Raw genomic sequence first — 15,778 nt, 5'->3', positions numbered from 1 at the left:
GGAACCACTGGTTTAAAAAATATTAGAAAGTAAGCCCAATAAGCAACTATACTTTTTAGAGACATAAATTGCTTATTATAAGCAGACATGGCAACCCAGGTACATTCAGAGCCCAGAGCCTAGAACGCCAATTACTGACACTTCAATGCAAGTACAACAGGAAACCAAATTATGTTTTTCAGGCCAGCTTTTTCAGACTCCGCCTCTTTCAGGATATGAATAGGAAGCCGGGGGCAGGGCCAGGAATAAGGTGAATAGAGCATCATATTAAGGACTGGTCTTTTTGAATTGGTAAACAATACAAATGTTCTTGCAGTGAATGTCTACAATGCATTTCAACACATTGAACTCTTCAGTTAGATTGTAGTACCATGTCATGTGTCCGCTCTGTGCAGGATAGGAGGTTCCCCATGTTTATGTCTTCCTTGCTGTTTCTTCTATTCAGGTGACAAATGACAAGAACATTCATATAATTTACACTGACTGTGTATTTCATGTACAGCAGACATTCCCACCTTGGAATCATCCATTTACGGGAGGTATAGTTTTTTCACTATACTGTCCATGCCAAACTTCCCTTCCCTGTCCAAAGTATTTCCTGTATTGCTTCCAAGATCATCAGACTTCCCACACCCACACTTTCTGATATGAAAAATAAGGCCATCACACGCATCAATGACCTTCATCAGATACTTGATGAAGGTCGTAAAGGTTGTAATAAACTATTCTTCTGTGACTGAAGACAGTGTGCAGGACTTCCATTGTTTCTATTGTTGTCTCCACCAGCCGAAGGCAGGGGGAGAGTATGTTTTCGCCCCTGTCCGTGCGTCAGTGCGTCCGTCCGTCCGTCCGTCCGTCCGTCCGTCCGTCCGTCCGTCCGTCCGTCCGTCCGTCCGTGCGTCCGTCCTCCGAGTTTGTGTACAGATAATCTCCGGCGCCATTGGCCCGGTCGCTGCCAAAATGAGCACACACACTCCCTGGATGCCAATTCAGAACCTCTGCCCCACATTTTTCAAATGGCCCTGTTCTAGCACCACCATGAGGCCGATGTTTGCAAAACACATTTCTGTACACTACTTCTACAGATTTTGACCAAAACTCACGCAAATCGGTAGACAGTGTCTCTACAGTCATGTGATCGACACAGATCTGTCTGATTGTCCATATTCCATCCTGATTGGCTGATATTGGCTTTCAAAGTTTGTAAGATTTTGGACAAAATGCCTCAAATCACAAATGCAGAGTGCAATTAACATGAAATCGCGCACACACGTTCCCGCTAGGCCGAGGACGAAATGCCACTTCAAATTTTTGAAATCAGCCTCATGGAATCACAAATGCAGAGTGCAATTAACATGAAATCGCGCACACACGTTCCCACTAGGCCGAGGAAGAAATGCCACTTAATTTTTTTGAAATCAGCCTCATGGTGGCGCTATAACAGGCCGATTCGTGGTTTTACCTATAACTCCACCGATCAGTTTCAAACTTTGTAAACGCACTCCCTGGATGCCAATTCAGAACCTCTGCCCCACATTTTTCAAATGGCCCTGTTCTAGTGCCACCATGTGGCCGATGTTTGCAAAACACATTTCTCTACACTACTCCTACAGATTTTGTCCAAAAATCACGCAAATCGGTAGACAGTGTCTCTACAGTCATGTGATCGACACGGATCTGTCTGATTGTCCATATTCCATCGTGATTGGCTGATATCGGCTTTCAAAGTTTGTAAGATTGGTCCATTTTGGACAAAATGCCTCAAATCACAAATGCAGAGTGCAATTAACATGAAATCGCGCACACACGTTCCCACTAGGCAGAGGAAGAAATGCCACTTCAAATTTTTGAAATCAGCCTCATGGTGGCGCTATAACAGGCCGATTCGTGGTTTTACCTATAACTACACCGATCAGTTTAAAACTTTGTAAGCGCACTCCCTGGATGCCAATTCAGAACCTCTGCCCCACATTTTTATGTAAGACACATTTTTGGATATTACTCCTTCAGATTTTACCCAAAATTAACACAAATCAGTACACAGTATCTCTACAGTCATATGATCAAGACGGATCTGTCCCGTATTAAATATTCAATCCTGATTGGCTAAGATTGGCCTCCAAACTTTGCAGGATTGATCCGTTTCGAACAAAATGCCACAAATCAAACACAGCGTGCAATTGTAATGAAATTGTGCACGCACAATCGCAAAAGGCCAAGGAAGAAATTACACTACAAAATGTTCAAATCAGCCTCATGGTGGCGCCATGAAAGGTCTAAGATTGGTGAAGAACACATGCCACCCTTTTTACATTGCAAGTCCAGGCACTCTTTTAGTGCCTAATTAAGGATTTAAGGATGTCTTATACTGCCATCAAAGTAGCTTAACTTTGCGATTTTATAGAAAATAGAAATACTGTTCCTTCGAAACAGTGTGGGCTTGCTTCCAACCCAACAAATAGGATACTGTACTGTACAGTACCTTACAGTATTGTACTGTACCTTACTGTACTGTACTGCACCTTACTGTACTGTACTGTACTGTACTGTACTGTACTGTACTGTAACTTACTGTACTTTACTGTACTCTACTGTACTGTACCTTACTGTACTTTACTGTACTCTACTGTAACTTACTGTACTTTACCGTACTCTACTGTACTGTACCTTACTGTACTTTACTGTACACTAATGTACCTTACTGTACTGTACCTTACTGTACTGTACTTTACTGTACTCTACTGTACCTTACTGTACTGTACTGTACCTTACTGTACTATACTATACTGTACTCTACTGTACCGTACTGTACCTTACTGTACTGTACTCTACTGTACCTTACTATACTGTACTCTACTGTACTTTACTGTACTCTACTGTACTCTACTGTACCTTACTGTACTTTATTGTACTTTGCTGTACTCTACTGTACTTTACTGTACTCTACTGTACCTTACTGTATTGTTTTGTACTTTACTGTACCTTACTGTACTGTATGTGTTCTAGAGGTGTATATTGAGTGCATATACTGTAGGTTAACAATCCCAGATCACATCTGTCCTCCACTATGTCTACTAGTGTGTCCACTAGTGTGGCCACTCCAGACTGAGGAGTGGAGCATGACTTTTATTGTGTTTGTGGATCTGATTTGAAAATGCATTGGTTGTGATATCTCCCTGACAACCAACAACAACCACTAATACGGCTGAGTGTCCCTGCGGGTTCTAGGATATATACTGTAAATCCCATTGCCCGGGATCCTAAAACCTTAATCTTTTTAAGTAAAATGTCTAAAACACTACAAAACATGTCTCAAAGACAAATACAAGCAAACGTCTCCACAGTAACACAGTAACAGTTGTTTGTGTGTGTGCGTGCGTGCGTGCGTGCGTGCGTGCGTGCCTGCGTGCCTGCGTGCGTTCGTGCGTGTGCGTGCACATTGTAGATCAACTTCATAGCAGTATTAAGTGGTCCATCCATGTTTTTTTATCAATAATAAAATCTGCAAAGTAACATGTAACTGAAGCTGTCAAATGCTGTATTTATAGTAGAGTATAAGTAACAAAAATGGAAAGTAAAGTAAAAGTACCTCAAAATTGTACTGTAGTTACAAGTACTTGTATATACTTGAGTAAATGTACTCTTAGTTACTTTGCAGCACCACAGAACAGCCAATGACAGCCAAGCCTTTAATCACAGCTGTGTAATCAGTAGAGTGGAGAGGGACATTTATTTATAGTTTTAACTACTATTAGTACTATATAGTTTTATACATCACACAGCTTAGATATTTGGATCAAATCAGAGAGCAGACCTGTGTGAACGCATTGATATAAATAGCATATCTGAAGTGTGAACATTACAGCCACAGCACCTTAACATAAACATGGGTCCCTTTCCTCTGTCTACACTCTCTCCCCACTCACTAAACCCATTGGAAATGCATTAGGTGCTTAAAGTTAAACATTTTTATTTTTTTATAATTATACTACAAAACATTTCAAAACGAAAAATACACGCACACGTGTCCTCAGTAAGCTGAACACATAAAAATTTGAATGGTGTTGAAAGGTGTAAGCGTTTAGGAGATGAATCGCGCCAAAGTTTTGAGGAGATACACATATAGCTATAAATAAACAAATAAATAATGAAGATAACATACGTGTGCTCGCCTTCCAGGCGAGCCCACAACTAGAAGAAGTGCTCTTCCGAGCACAGGTCTCCACCAGCCACGCGTCCTGGTGGTGCTATAATAGGCCAATGTAAAAAGGGTGGCATGTGTTCTTCACCAATCTTAGACCTTTCAAAGCGCCACCATGAGGCTGATTTGAACATTTTGTAGTGTAATTTCTTCCTTGGCCTTTTGCGATTGTGCGTGCACAATTTCATTACAATTGCACGCTGTGTTTGATTTGAGGCATTTTGTTCGAAACGGATCAATCCTGCAAAGTTTGGAGGCCAATCTTAGCCAATCAGGATTGAATATTTAATACGGGACTGATCCGTCTTGATCATATGACTGTAGAGATACTGTGTACTGATTTGTGTTAATTTTTGGTCAAATCTGAAGGAGTATTATCCAAAAATGTGTCTTATATAAGTCGGCCTCCTGGTGGCACTATAAAAGGCTGATGTGAAAAATACAAGGAAAGGGTTTTTCCTTGGCCTATAGGGAGTGCGCTTACACATTTTGAAACTGATCGGTGGAGTTATAGATAAAACCACGAATAGTTATAGTGCCACCATGAGGCTGACTTCAAAAATTTGAAGTGGCATTTCTTCCTAGTGCCTAGTGGGAACGTGTGTGCGCGATTTCATGTTAACACAAACTCTGCCATCAAAATACCCCTTTGTACCCCTTCTCTGCCATGCCCGTAGAACCCGTAAATGTAATAAAAATGTATTAAAAAACATTTTTTTATCGAAACGCAACTAAAATAGGCCGGAACTAATGCTCCGTGATCGGTTTCTACACGGACACATTATTGAGCGGACACCTTTAACATTGGAGTCCCTGAACCGGAAGCGGAAGTCCGTCCTCTATTTTGGCCCAGCTTACTGTCTGCACTCCGCGGCTTACAGATGGAGAACTTATTGATCAATTGAAAAAGTTTCAACGTATTTGAGAAGCTGATGGAATACGCGAACACACGAGCAGTGTCCGATCACGCACGATGGGAACTGGACGAGAGCCCACGTTAACAGGTAGGACTCGGAGAAGCCGGCAGTGAAAGACATAGAGAAATTAACGGGCTTTACGGCCGTAAACTACGAATGAGTTTAATTGCACTCTGCGTTTGTGATTTGAGGCATTTTGTCCAAAACGGACCAATCTTACAAACTTTGAAAGCCATCTCAGCCAATCAGGATGGAATATGGACAATCAGACAGATCCATGTCGATCACATGACTGTAGAGATTCTGTCTACCGATTTGCGTGATTTTTGGACAAAATCTGTAGGAGTACTGGCCAAAAGGTAGTTTTGCACAAATTGGCCTCCTGGTGGCGCTAGAACAGGCTCATGTGAAAAATGTGGGGCAGAGGTTCTGAATTGGCATCCAGGGAGTGCGCTTACAAAGTTTTTAACTGATCGGTGTAGTTATAGGTAAAACCATGAATCGGCCTGTTATAGCACCACCATGAGGCTGATTTAAAAAGATTGAAGTGGCATTTCTTCCTCGGCCTAGTGGGAACGTGTGTGCGCGATTTCATGTTAATTGCACTCTGCATTTGTGATTTGAGGCATTTTGTCCAAAATTGACCAATCTTACAAACTTTGGAAGCCAATATCAGCCAATCAGGATGGAATATGGACAATCAGACAGATCCGTGTCGATCACATGACTGTAGAGACACTGTCTACCGATTTGTGTGATTTTTGGACAAAATCTGTAGGAGTAGTGTACAGAAATGTGTTTTGCAAACATCGGCCTCATGGTGGCGCTAGGCAGAGGTTCTGAATTGGCATCCAGGGAGTGTGTGTGCTCATTTTGGCAGCGACCGGGCCAACGGCGCCAGAGATTAGCTGTACACAAACTCGGAGGACGGACGCACGGACGGACGGACGGACGCACGGACGGACGGACGGACGGACGGACGGACGCACGGACAGGGGCGAAAACATACTCTCCTCCTGCCTTCGGCTGGTGGAGACAAATATCCATTATTTCCAACCACAACCTTTTGTAAAAGACAGGCGTATCTCTCATGGAGTCGTGAAAAAAAAAACAGTCAACCGGGCGCAGCCGTTCCAATGAACGAGGCTGAAGTTTGTCCCTCGGTTGCACCAGTTGTAGACATAGAAATAGAGAAAGTAGATCCAGTCATAGAAAACTACCAGAAAAGTGATCCCGCCGCCATTATTGTTTATGTGTGCTCAAGATTTGATAGTAGTGTTACTGATGCTTCTGCTTCTGCTGCAGACACCCGCGCCACCCTCCTTCTGCTCAGACAGGCTCTGCCGGGGAAAGAATGAACGCTCGGTATGGTGCCGTGAAAAAAACAAATGAGCGTTCGTTTGGCGGTAAAAGAGCCCCAATAATCTAAAGCTAGAGAGAGGGGGAGAGTATCTTATATGAAATCAGATATAAAACATGCATGGATTGTATTCAGAACTCACTAAGTCAAAATGTTGTTGTAAACTCGGGCAGCAATCTCCTCAAATGAGACGACCTAGAGAGAGAGAGAGAGAGAGAGAGAGAGAGAGAGAGAGAGAGAGAGAGAGAGAGAGAGAGAGAGAGAGAGAGAACATAATTACATCATTATGAAGAAATAGCGTTAATCACATAAACCCTAGAATGCCAATTCTGTGAAAGACATCAATAACTAGAAGCAGTGCTCTTCCGAGCACAGGTCTCCACCAGGCCATGCGTCCTGGTGGTGCTACTGTATAATAGGCCAATGTAAAAAGGGTGGCATATGTTCTTCACCTTAGATCTTTCATGGCAATCGGACGCTGCATGCATGATTTGAAGCATTGTGTTCCAAAAATGTGTTTTGCTAAAGTCTACCTGCTGGTGGCGCTATAACAGGCCAATGTGAAAAAGGTAGCATTTGTTCCTTGACCCAGTGGGAATATGTGTGGCAAATTTCACGGTAATTGCAAGCTGCGTTGATGATTTGAGGCATTTTGTTCAAAAACTGAGCAATCCTGCAAACTTTGGAAGCTAATATTAGCCAATCAGGATGGAATATGAAATGTCAGATGGATCGGAGTTGATCACATGACTATAGAGATACTGTGTACCGATTTGCGTGATTTTTGGATTTGTCTCAAGGAGTAATATCCAAAAATGTGTTTTACATAAGTTGGCCCAAAGGTGGCGCTATAAAAGGCTGATGTGAAAAATGCAGGGCAAAGGTTTATCCTTAGCCTCTAAGGAGTGCGCTTACAAAGTTTGAAACTGATCGGTGGAGTTATAGATAAAACCACAAATCGGCCTGTTATAGCGCCACCATGAGGCTGATTTAAAAAGATTTAAGTGGCATTTCTTCCTCGGCCTAGTAGGAACGTGTGTGCGCGATTTCATGATAATTGCACTTTGCGTTTGTGATTTGAGGCATTTTGTTCAAAACGGCTCAATCCTATAAACTTTGGGAGCCAATCTTAGCCAATCAGGTTGGAATATGCAAAATCGGACAGATCCATGTCGATCACATGACTGTCGAGATACTGCCTACCGATTTGTAGGATTTTTGGCCAAAATCTGTAAGAGTAGTGCACAGAAATGTGTTTTGCGAATACCGGCCACTAGGTGGCGCTAGAAAAGGCCCATTTGAAAAATTTAGGGCAGAGGTTCTAGATTGGCATCCAGGGAATGTGTGTGTTGACTATGGCAGCGACCGTGCCAACGGCGACTGAGATTAGGTGCTCACAAACTGCGAGGACGCACGGACAGACGGACGCACGCACGGACGGACACACAGACGGACGGAGGGGAAAACATACTCTCCCCCATGCCTTCGGCTGGTGGAGACAATTATGAATGACAGATTCATATGCTAGAATGGTGACATTTATGACAATAAAGCACAGAGATATTTAGCTTTTTACCTCCTACATGTGTATGTGAATTGTGAAACTGTAAAAAAATAAAAAAATAAAAGTCTCATTTATTTGGGATATTACATTTTTATTTTGCTATGCTTCATTATGCTCACATAACAAAGTATTCAGGCCATTCATAACAAAATGATTGAAAAAATCAACTAAACAAAACAAAAACAAGAAAGAAAGAAAAGCATTATATAGTGTGACAACCGCTAGATAACAGCTCAGAGGCTGTGTGGTTAGAGTGTCCCCACTGAGACTGGGAGATCGTGGTCCGATCCCCGGCTGGGTCATACTAAAGACTATAACAATGCTCCCCAAGTGCCAAGCAGTGTCTCCCTGCTTAGCACTCAGCATCAAGGTTTGGATTGGGGGTGAGTCCCTGGGTCAGGGGTGGGCAATTTTGATGATGGAGAAGGCCACTATTTACACACTCACTCCAGAGGGCCACACTGCATACTGTCGGGCAGAAACCTATTATCTCTGTATTTTAACGTTTTTCGTAAATTAATGCCCTAATGCATCATTCTATGTCACACAAAAGTAGCACAAACAAGCTCATAACATCTCGCACTGCGACACATTTTGAGCTTGTAGATCTGCTATTTTTGATATTTGGAATGCTGAAAAGTAAAATGTATTTAAATTCAAAGGCATTTAGTTATACTAATGTTATCTTTATGAACTTAAATACAAATACATTGGAAATGAAAAAGATAATACTGTTTTAATACTAGGCATTACGCTTTAGTAAAGAGCTGGGGAGACAGGGAACCCCATGTTACTGATCAATTAAACACTGTATACTGTAACAACGATTAATGACAGAATAAAAAAACTATTCACCCACATCAATATCACTTACCCGAAACTTTAAATGATCACAGTAATGTAATGTTTAATGTAGAAACATGTAGAAGATAGTTTTATATTCTTACTTGGTGGGAAATGCTGCATGGCTCTGAAACCCCTCAATAGCAACATCCTGAGGGAGAGAGGTGTGTATTAATGCATCTTGACAAACATGAAGACATAACAAAATCATTATGAATAGCAATAACCACATGAATCCCAGAATGCCTATACAGTATATATTCTGGGGGGAATGTTCACATTTACAAGCTGGCACGGTATGCCAAAGAAGAGGTGGGAAGGTTATGTGACCAGCAACACATTAATGTTCAACATTCAAAAAACAAAAAGCCTAGTATTTGTCAAAAATCATGTACTAAAACACATTTGAATCTGATGTTGAATAATGTAAATGTTGAGCAGGTGAAGCAAACAAAGCTCCTGGGAGTTATCCTAGTGAACAACCATGTACACTTGTACAGTATGAGACACATGCTGGTAAAGATGGGGAGGAATGTATCTGTTATTAAAGGTGTGTTCAGTGATAATGAAAGTGGCTGGGGGTCATCTTGTCCCTTACCGGCCTTACAGCATGGAATTGTTTCCATGTTTCCTGTTTTTTTTAATAGATTTTTTAAACCATTATAATGTTCTCGTTTTGATCATTAGACACAATCACTGAATATCGGTAGGCCTACGTCTCCAGCTTCAGGATATGTATGATACTGATTTACTACAAGACTGTGGCATTTTATGAGTTCAGTAGTTTATAATCTAGGCATTTAGCAGACGTTCTTAATTCAGAGTGACTGTGGTTCTCAAAACTTTTTTTTGACCATCATAACTAAACATCCCCACTAAGCACGCCGTCTAAAAGTGGTCTAATAGTGGTATAGATTTGAAAGTTTTTTTGTTGTCTAAACTTAAACTAGACGACTAATAGACGTCTAATAGTCGTCTAAATGCAGACCGTCTATATTGATTGGTCGAGGACTGGCTGGCCACCTCTGAAAACTGAATCTAGCTAGTAACACGGGCCATGGTGGAAGTCCTTATATGGTCAGTACACATTCTAGTGAGGAGAAATACAATCACTGAATATACCTTTAAGGGGTGTTCAAAGCTTTTTCCACCGCAACGGACCAAACAGGTCATTGAAAGTCAAGTGAAAGGACTAGTAGTCCGGGAGGCAGGCCCAGCCCTCATAATGTCCTCTGCTTACTTTTTTTCACTATTATTTCCTGTTAGCATATACCTTGGGCCATCACAAGTTCATACTGAACACCCCCAACTCGGGGCCGTTTGGTCGCAGGGGCCCAAAAACCAATTTTTTGGTACCTGTCTCTGGCGAAATTATGTAAATGTATAAAATAATTCACTAAAATTACATACATTGTCACACACGTATGAAATTTGGTATGGAGTATCCTGACACATAGGGGTAAGTGGCAAAATAGGATTATAGTGCTTACTACCAATGTATTTTAAGATATCACCCTCAACATCCCCAGAAACACAATAAAATTGCTGTCTGCTTGACACATTATCATCAAATATGATCATTTTCAAGCAGGTTATGGTGAATATAATGACCTCTCCTGTATATAGAACACTTCCCACATTCATAAGCTTCAATTTGAGCCCAAGATGATCTTCTCATCTTCAGAATTACTGTTTCTGTAGCCAAAATACTGCACTATACCTCAAATCGGAGAAAATATAATAATCAGTCAGTAGCTTTACAGAAGCCTAGAATCCAACAATGGGTTCACAAGTACTGCTGTTTGAAGTTATAAACATGAAAAATGAATATTAGCAGGGAAGCAAATGTTGTTAAATGTTATTAAAAAATATGTTTGATATGCACAAATTAGCTCTTTGCAATACAAAAATCAAACATCGGTTCGACGTGGAGCGGTGAATCTGAGCAGCTATATCCTGTGTGTGTGTGTGTGTGTGTGTGTGGGTGTGTGTGTGTGTGTGTGTGTGTGTGTGTGTAGGGACAGGTTATTTAAACGACAAACTGTACTGTACTGTACCTTACTGTACTGCACCATACTGTACCTAAATGTACTGTACCTTACTGTACTCTATCTTACTGTACTGTACCTTACTGTACCTTACTGTACTGTACCTTACTGTACTGTACTGTACCTTACTGTACTCTACCTTACTGTATCGTACTGTAGTATAGTACAATAGAGTAAGGTAGAGTAACTGTACCTTACTGTACTGTACTCTACCTTACTGTACTCTACCTTACTGTACTGTACTGTACCGTACTGTACCTTACTGTACTGTAAGCTCTCATAGCATAGAGTGGAGCATATAAGCACTATAAGCCTATACTACTATAAACACTTTTGACCACAACAAATAGTGTAAAAGCGATAGCTTGTTTTGGTCAAAAGTGTTTTTATTTTTCATGAATCCGGTACTAGTTGTCGTTACAAACCCATACAAGCCATCACACTCTGCTAAACAGATGTTATGCTTTTATGTATTTTGCCAAGTCCCTGAAAAGATGCCCTGTGATTGGCCATTACAGTCACTTTGACTGGCACTTGTGACGAAAGCTCAACCCAGAACATTATTTATGAGATTGTGGTGGCTTGTGTGGGACAACCAAGGCATGGATGTGTTTGTAATGACAACTAGTAACACACTCATGAAAAAGAAAATCACTTTTGAACACAACAAATAGTGTAAAAGTGCCGGGTTCTGCTGTGGAAACTGGACAACAGCATTTCTACCTAATAGACCCCATGGTCTTTTGGGATCAATATAATTAGGGAAATTAGCCTAGAAGTAATTTATTTAGGACGGAGTTGTCCTTTAAGTTATACAAGTAGATGAGTGGAACTATGAACTCATCACCATACCCCTTTCCCCCCATCAACCATAGTAGATGAGGGATGCAGTATGTTGGTTGGTAGGTAGTTAGATGAGGGATGCAGTATATGGTGGTTAGATGAGAGATACAATATGTTGGTAGATAGGTTGGTAGATGAGAGATTCAGTATGGTGGTAGGTAGGATGTTAGATGGTGGATGCAGTTTTGTGGTAGGTAGGTAGGTAGATGAGAGATGCAGTATGGCGGTAGGTATACAGTAGCTAGATAAGGGATGAAGTATGGTGGTAAGTAGGTAGGTAGGTAGTTAGATGAGGGATGCCGCATGGTGGTTGGTAGGTAGTTAGATGAGGGATGCAGTATGGAGGTAGGTTGGTAGGTAGTAGATGAAGGGATGCTGTATGGTGGCAGGTAGCTAGTTAGATGAAGTTTGGCGGTAGATACTGTAGGTAGTTAAATAAAGTATGCAGTATGGTGGTAGGTACAGTAGGTAGTGCATCTGTAGACCACTTTAGTGCAACTGTAGAATGCTTTAGTGAATCTGTAGATCAAATGCATCTGTAGTCCACTGTAGTGAATCTGTATACCACTATGCATCTATAGACAAGTGTTGTCATATGTAGACCACTGTACTATGGATGCGGTATCAGTACTCGAGGTATCGGTACTCGCCCCGATACCAGCCTATTTTGCTGTACTCGTACTTGTCCGATTTTGCTCACAGCAGTGCCAGTCCATATACCATTTTGTCCTAAGACACAGTTTTGTGTGTGTTAGTTCAACTAATGAACAATGTTTTCACCTTCTCTCACTCTAGGCATGACAACATAATTATTTAAAGCATTTTATTTTGGAGCGCCACACACTATTTAAGCACTTGTACAGAAACGTAACTTACAGTATCGGTATTCGGTATCGGCAAGTACTAAATTAAGTACTCATACTTGTACTTGGTCAGCAAAAAAGTGGTATCGGGACATCCCTACACTGTATAATGTCTATGAGACATTATTCCTGGCCCATTGCAGGAGGGATGCCCCGCCCCCAACTACCCAGTCAGTCTACAGGGTACTTCCGGGTTCTGTCAGGCAGTCAGGCATTCATGCATATGTTGCAAGTCACATTATTTCCCTCAACATTTATCTCGTTCTTTTAGCTGTACGATACTGTACTATCACAACTGCCCCCCACTGGGGGCCCCAAGGCTGAGGAATATCTTGCCCCTACACGTCAGAGCTGTACAGTCAATTGGTATTTTTTTTTCCTTTTTGTTCCTTGTATTCTTCTTTGTATTTTATGCTGTTATCTTTTTATTATATTCTATTGTTTTGTTTTAACCTGTGCAGCACTTTGCGCGACCTGATCATGTTAAATGTGCTTTATAAATACATTTTGAGCTGTGCTGAGTTGAGATACAGTATGCTGTAGTGATCTATACAGTAGATACGGTACAGTGGTCAATGTATGTGGTCTATAGATACAGTACAATGGTCTATATATGAGGTGCAGTGGTCTATAGATGTCTAGAATAGATGCAGATCTCATGCGGCTATTTCTTTTTTCATACCTCTCTCCCACAGGGGAACTTTTGCTATACTGTATTATTATTGTATTGCAAAGAGCTATTTTGTGCATATCAAACATATTTTTAATACCATTTAAAAACATTTGCTTCCCTGCTAGTATTCATTTTTCATGTTTATACCTTCAAACAGCAGTACTTGTGAACCCATTGTTAGATTCTAGGCTTCTGTAAAGCTACTGACTGAATATTATATTTTCTCCGATTTGAGGTATAGTGCAGTATTTTGGCTACAGAAACAGTAATTCTCAAGATGAGAAGATCATCTTGGGCTCAAATTGAAGCTTATGAATGTGGGAAGTTTTCTATATACAGGAGAGGTCATTATATTCACCATAACCTGCTTGAAAATGATCATATTTGATGATAATGTGTCAAGCGGACAGCAATTTTAATGTGTTTCTGGGGATGTTGAGGGTGATATCTTAAAATACATTGGTAGTAAGCACTATAATCCTATTTTGCCACTTACCCCTATGTGTCAGGATACTCCATACCAAATTTCATACGTGTGTGACAATGTATGTAATTTTAGTGAATTATTTTATACATTTACATAATTTCGCCAGAGACAGGTACCAAAAAATGGGTTTTTGGGCCCCTGCGACCAAACGGCCCCGAGTTGGGGGTGTTCAGTATGAACTTGTGATGGCCCAAGGTATATGCTAACAGGAAATTATAGTGAAAAAAAGTAAGCAGAGGACATTATGAGGGCTGGGCCTGCCTCCCGGACTATAGAGTTTCAATGACCTGATTGGTCAGTTGCAGGACCTGTTTGTTCAGGGGCAAACAAGCGGGACCTGGGAAAGCTGCAGCTGGTTCAAAACAGAGCGGAGTCACGAGTTGCGGCGCAACACAGATGCAAAGAGCGGGCGCCGACCCCACGAAAGACGGATGATTTTAGTAGTTTTACACGGCCTGTCGGTTGAATTCATTCACAAATCGACCAAATATTAAGTCACACAATTCTAAATTCAACTCTAGCACATGTAAATGCATGAAAATCAAACACGTCAACGCATTGTTTGTTATAAAAGCCAGGAACATCAACTTCCGGACATCACCATGGCAGGACGTGTTTTTCGCTCACGCTCCGGAACCAAAACACCAAAGGCTTGGTTCATCCCACATTTTCTTCTATTTCTACTATGGATCACGGATTTATGCTATAAATCACCACAGATCCTAACACCAATGGAATACGAGAATCTTTTATGGGAAATGGACAAAACGGACGAAAAACACAGTGAGTTATATCTTCTTGCAAAAACGGTAGCTAAGCACCCGAGCTTTGGATCTCATGTTATTCAAGCTTTGCTGGCTGCTAACCGGAACAAAAGAGACAAACCCCTGAATGGTTGTATGAGTCGATCTTTGATCTTCTTATTATTACTACAATCAGGTGATATAGAGTTAAATCCAGGTCCTGTAGCTACACGACAGATGACCCGAAGACTAGCTGCTCTCGCCACTGCAGCTGGCTTGACTACGGCGGATCCTTCTTTGTCAGTGACCAGCGAAGCTAACGATGCTAACTTAGCTAGCCCCTCACTGATGAAAACAGAGGGACTCACAACGGGCTACTCCAGCTGCCCTGACCAGCGGATCCCTGACGATTACTCGGCAGTCGCCTCCGCGGACTTACGGATCGTCGAAGGACCCCCTGGCTCACGGACCCCCGGAGAACCCTCGGTGATCGCCCCCGCATGACTAGCTCAGCACGAGACCAGCATCATCGACGCAAGTCACGCAACACCGGACCCCGGCGCCCCCCCCGACCCACCCGATCTGCAGATGCACGCGGGGGACCCCTGCATGGACCCGACGGACCCCCTCGTGGACCCAGCACCCCAGAACAGAGTCTACATTAACTCTGCTCCACGCTGGATGACCGAGAAGGCCCGAGAACTTTTCTCAACCTGGGTTAAATCGGTTACCTCAACCCCCCACCACCCCAACCCCCAACTTTACACGGAGACCCCTTTGTCCCTTTGTCCCCCTCTGAAGCCACCAGAGACTACAACCAACCCCCCCTCCTCCCCCACGACACCACTTCTATGGACCTTGCCATGGATTTTGCCAGCCGCTTTGTGAAAAGAGGAATTCACATTATGCACTTAAACATTAACAGTTTGTTTGCTAAATATGAACAAATCAAGCATATGGTTCTCGAAGGTAAGGTCCATTTTCTAACCTTCTCAGAGACTAAACTTGATGCCTCTATCACTGACTCTCAGATCGAAATTGACAACTACTCTGTAATCAGAAATGATAGAAACAGATTTGGTGGTGGTGTATGCATGTATGTTCATAACAGTATTAAGTATATCCCCCGCCCTGACCTACAACACAGCTCTTTAGAAACTGTATGGGTGGAAGTGATTCTTAAGAAAGCTAAAAACATACTAATCGGTGCCATCTATAGACCGCCCGACCAAAATG

Source organism: Nannobrachium achirus (assembly GCF_963921795.1).
Source record: "Nannobrachium achirus genome assembly, chromosome: 6".
In the NCBI taxonomy this organism is placed as follows: domain Eukaryota; kingdom Metazoa; phylum Chordata; class Actinopteri; order Myctophiformes; family Myctophidae; genus Nannobrachium; species Nannobrachium achirus.
The sequence above is the reverse complement of the archived record's forward strand: the minus strand, read 5'-3'. Positions refer to the sequence as shown.